The 4992-nt window shown below is 38.3% G+C and overlaps 1 pseudogene; it reads right to left on the bottom strand.

Annotated features, from left to right (window-relative positions):
- Positions 1-4575: 4575 nt before the first annotated feature.
- On the bottom strand, positions 4576-4652 carry LOC132006267 (U4 spliceosomal RNA; annotated as a pseudogene).
- Between the last annotated feature and the right edge of the window lie 340 nt (positions 4653-4992).

Raw genomic sequence — 4992 nt, forward strand, 5'->3', positions numbered from 1 at the left:
AGATCACGAGTAGGCAGAGAGGCAGGTGAGGGGCAGGAAGCAGGCTTCCGAGCAGAAAGCCCAATGTGGGGCTCGATCCCAGGACCCTGAGATTATGACCTGAGCCGAAGGCAGAGGCTTAACCCACTGAACCACCCAGGCGCCCTGTCCCCGTAATTTAAAAAAATATTTAATCTTTTTTATTTTTAGAGAGAGCGAACACAAGCAGGGGGAGGCGCAGGGGGGAGGGGGAGTGACAAGCAGACTCCCTGCCAAGTGTGGAGCCTGATGCGTGGCTGGAACCCATGACCCTGAGATCAGGACCTCAGCTGAAACCAGGAGTCAGAAGCTCAAACAACTGAGCCACCCTCTAAAATGTTTTTATAAGAATATTAAATAAATGGAATCTTTTTTAAAAAATATTTTATTTATTTATTTGACAGAGGTCACAAGTAAGCAGAGAGGCAGGCAGAGAGCGAGGAGGAAGTAGGCTCTCTGCTCGGCAGGGAGCCTGATGCGGGGCTTGATCCCAGGACCTCGGGACCATGACCTGAGCCGAAGGCAGAGGCTTTAATCCACTGAGCCACCCAGGTGCCCCAAATAAATGGAATCTTATGGTATGTAACATTCTTTTTTTTTTTTTTTTAAAGATTTTATTTATTTATTTGACAGAGGGAGATCACAAGTAGGCAGAGAGGCAGGCAGAGAGAGAGAGGAGGAAGCAGGCTCCCCACTGAGCAGAGAGCCCGATGCGGGACTCGATCCCAGGACCCTGAGATCATGACCTGAGCCGAAGGCAGCGGCTTAACCCACTGAGCCACCCAGGCGCCCTGGTATGTAACATTCTGACTCTGGCTTCTTTCACTTAGCAGAAGGCGTTTGAGATTCATCCATCTTATTGCATGTATTGATTCTTTTTAAAAAAATTCCTGAGCAGTGTATCACTGCGTAGAATCCCAGAGTTTGCTCATCCCTTCCCCAGCTGAGGGACATTTGGTTGTTTCTAGTTTTTGGCAAAGATGATGAAAACTGATGTAAATGTTTGTGTACAGGTTTTTGTGTGAACATAGATTTTCATTTCATTTGGGTAAATAGCCGTAGTGGGACTGCTGTGTTGTCTGATAGTGGATACATATAACTTTATAAGAAACTGGCAAACTGTTCTCCAAAGTGACAGTACCATTTTGCATTTTTGTCAGGAATATATGGAAGTCCTAGTTGCTCTACATTTTTTACCAAATCTTGGCATTGTTAGTTATTTTCTCCTTTTTAGCCATTCTCATGGGTGTATGGGTGTATGATAGTATCTCATTATGGTTTTGATTTGTACTTAGCTAATGATTAATAATGTTGAGTCTTTTCACATGATTTTTGTTTGGTCTTTGCATCTTCTTTGGAGAGGTATCCAAATCTTTTGCCCATATCTTTTCTTGTGTTATTTATTTTCTTATTATAGTTTGAAAACTCTTGGTGAATTCTGAATTCAACTTTTCTGTTGGATGTGATTTGAAAATATTTTCTCCCAGGCTACGGGGCTTTTCACTCTCTTAACATTGTTGAATAGTAGAAGTTCTCAACTTTGATGAAATAAAATGTACTGACTTGTTCTTTTGTGGGTATTGCATTTGGTATCATATCTAAGAAATCATTGCCTAATCCTGGGTCACAAAGATTTTTCTCCTATGTGTTCTAGACATTTTATAGTTTTGTATTTTATATTCAGTCCTATGATCCAATTAAAACATTTTTAAAAATTTTTTATTTTTAATTTTTTAAATTTTTATTTATTTGACAGAGAGAGATCACAAGTAGGCAGCGAGGCAGGCAGAGAGAGAGAGAGAGGAGGAAGCAGGCTCCCTGCTGAGCAGAGAGCCCGATGCGGGACTCGATCCCAGGACCCTGAGATCATGACCTGAGCCAAAGGCAGCGGCTTAACCTACTGAGCCACCCAGGTGCCCAAAACATTTTTTTTTAAAAAAAGATTTTATTTAGGGGCATCTGGGTGACTCAGTTGGTTAAGCGTCTGCCTTTGACTCAGGTCATGATCCCAGGGTTCTGGTATTGATCCCCACATCGGGCTTCCTGCTCAGCAGGGAGCCTGCTTCTCCCTCTCTCTCTGCCTGCTGTTCCCCCTTCTTGTGTTCTCTCCATCTCTCTGTCAAATATATAAATAAGTAAATAAAATCTTAAAAAAAAAAAGAGATTTTGTTTACTTGAGAGAGAGAGAGATTGAGATTATAAACAGGGTGGGGAAAAGCGAGGGAGAGGAACAAGCAGGCTCCCATTTAGTAGGGAGCATAACACAGGTCTTGATCTCAGGACCCTGGGATCATACCTGAGCCAAAGGCAGATGCTTAACTGACTGAGCCATCTGGGTGCCCTCTAACTCTTTTTTTAAGATTTATTTGTTTGGGAGAGAGAGAGAAAGAGCGGGAGAGAGAGTCTGAATGGAGGGAGGGGCAGAGGGAGAGAATCTTCAAGCAGACTTCCTGCTGAGTGAGGAGCCCAACACAGGGATCCATCTCATGACCCATGGTATCATGGCCTGAGCTGAAACCAAGAGTTGGAGGTCCATCCGACTGAGCCACCCAGGTGCTCCCCTATGATCCAGTTAGAGTTAATTTTTGTATAGGGAGCAATGTATGGATCTAAGTTCTTTTTTTGTTGTTTTGTGTTGATTTTTATATTTTTTATATAATTTTTTATAGCAATAGTTTTTTTTTAAATAGCAGTAGTTGCAGAAAGAATATGATTTCTCCATTGACTTACCTTTGCATCTTTGTCTGAAATCCATTGACTACATATGCAAAATCTATTTCTGGACTTTTTATTCTTTTCCATTGATCTATGTATGTATACTTTTTTTTCAGTGTAACATTGCTTTGACTATTATAGCTTTACAGTGATCTTGAAACCAGGTAGTATGGGGCCTACTTTGTTCTTATTTTCAAAACTTGTCTTGGCTATTCTGATATCTTTGCATTTACATGCGATTTTTTAAAAAATTAGCTTTTATGAAACTTTCTCATTGGATTTTTATTGTATTGTATATATCAGTTTGGGAAAGATAACCTCTTAACAATGTTGAGTCTTCCAGTTTGTTTACATGGTATGTATATCCATTTATCCAAATATTTTTTTTTTTTTTTTAAAGATTTTATTTATTTGACAGATAGAGATCACAAGTAGGCAGAGAGGCAGGCAGAGAGAGAGAGAAGCAGGCTCCCTGCTGAGCAGAGAGGCTGATGTGGGACTCGATCCCAGGACCCTGAGATCATGACCTGAGCCGAAGGCAGCGGCTTAACCCACTGAGCCACCCAGGCGCCCCTATCCAAATATTTTTTGATGTCTTTGATCAGTGTTCTGTATTTTTCAGCATATATATAGTTAATACATTTTATCTTTAAGCATTTTTCCTGCTGTTGTAAATGATTTTTTTTGCAAAATTAAATTTTTAGTACTTTACTGCTAAACTATAGAAATACAATTGGTATTTGTATGTTTACTTTGTATCATGTAACTCTAATAAATTCATTTATTCTATTAATTTTTCTTTTGACAAACTCTTGACTTATCTATGTAAACAACTTTGTCATCTGTAGAAAGAGTTTTATTTTGTCCTTTCTAATCTGTAGTCCTGTTATTTATTTTTCTTATCTTATTACATTGGCAAGGGTTTTCAGTACAATGTTGAATTGGAGTAGTAAGAATGGAACTCTTGCCTTGTTCCCAATCTGAAAGGCATTCCACTTTCATCATTAGAACATTAGATGCTATCAGGCTAAGAAAATTCCTTTCTATTCCTAGTTTACTGAGAGTTTGTATTATGAGAGATTTTGAATTTTGTCAAGGCCTTTTCTGCACCTATCAAGATTATCATATGATTTTTCTTTAGTCAGTTGATGTGAATTATATTGATTTTCAAATATTGAATCAGCTCTGAATTGAGATACAGTCCATGATGCTTTATCCTTTTGATTTATTATTGATTTTACTCACTAATATATTTTTTAAAGATTTTATTTATTTATTTGACAGACAGAGATCACAAGTAGGCAGAGAGAGAGGAAGGCAGAGAGAGAGGAGGAAGCAGGCTCCCCAAGAAGTGGAGAGCCTGATGCGGGGCTCGATCCCAGGACTCTGGGATCATGACCTGAGCTGAAGGCAGAGGCTTTAACCCACTGAGCCACCCAGGCACCCCTACTCACTAATATTTGATGAAGATTTTTGTATAGTGATCATGAGTGATATTGTTCTATAGTCTTCTTATAATGTCTCTTTCGTCTCTGTCTCTGTCAGAGTACAGTTGGACTTATAGAATGAGTTAAGTATCCCTTCCTCTTCAATTTTCTGGAAAATTTTGTGTAGAGTGCTATTATTTTTTCCATAAATGCTTGATAGAATTCACCAGCCATTTAAACCTGGAGTTTTCTTTGTGTAAAGGCTGTTAACTCTGAGTCAATTTCTCTGAGAGATACCCGGCTACTCAGGATATGGATGTTTCCTTTAGTGAGCTTTGTTTCTATCTTTCAGGAAATTTGTCCATTTCATCTGAGTTGTCAAATTTATTGGCATGAGGTTATTTATAATATTTCCTTATTATCCTTTTCAATTAGCAACAATCATGCCTCAGATAAACCTCATTGGCTACGATACTGCCACTGAGCAAAGCTCCTTATTATCCTTTAAATGATCCTTATTATCTTTTTAATATCTGAAGAATTTGTTGTGTTGTCACCTTTCTCATTCTGATATTGGTAATTAACAATTTTTTCCTTCTCTGTCTGACAGTTTGTTAATCTTATTGATATTTAAGAACAAGCATTTGTTTTCATGTATTTTTATAATTTTCTGTTTTAACATTTTTTGTTGAATTTTAAAAAAGATTTTATTTATTTATTCATTTGAGAGAGAGAGTGAGCATGAGATGTACCATGAAGTATCACCAACCAAATGGCTTTAACAAGAAATTTATTGTCTAACAATTCTGGAGGCTAGAAGTCCTAGTGTTGC

This window comes from Mustela nigripes, chromosome 17 (assembly GCF_022355385.1).
Source record: "Mustela nigripes isolate SB6536 chromosome 17, MUSNIG.SB6536, whole genome shotgun sequence".
In the NCBI taxonomy this organism is placed as follows: domain Eukaryota; kingdom Metazoa; phylum Chordata; class Mammalia; order Carnivora; family Mustelidae; genus Mustela; species Mustela nigripes.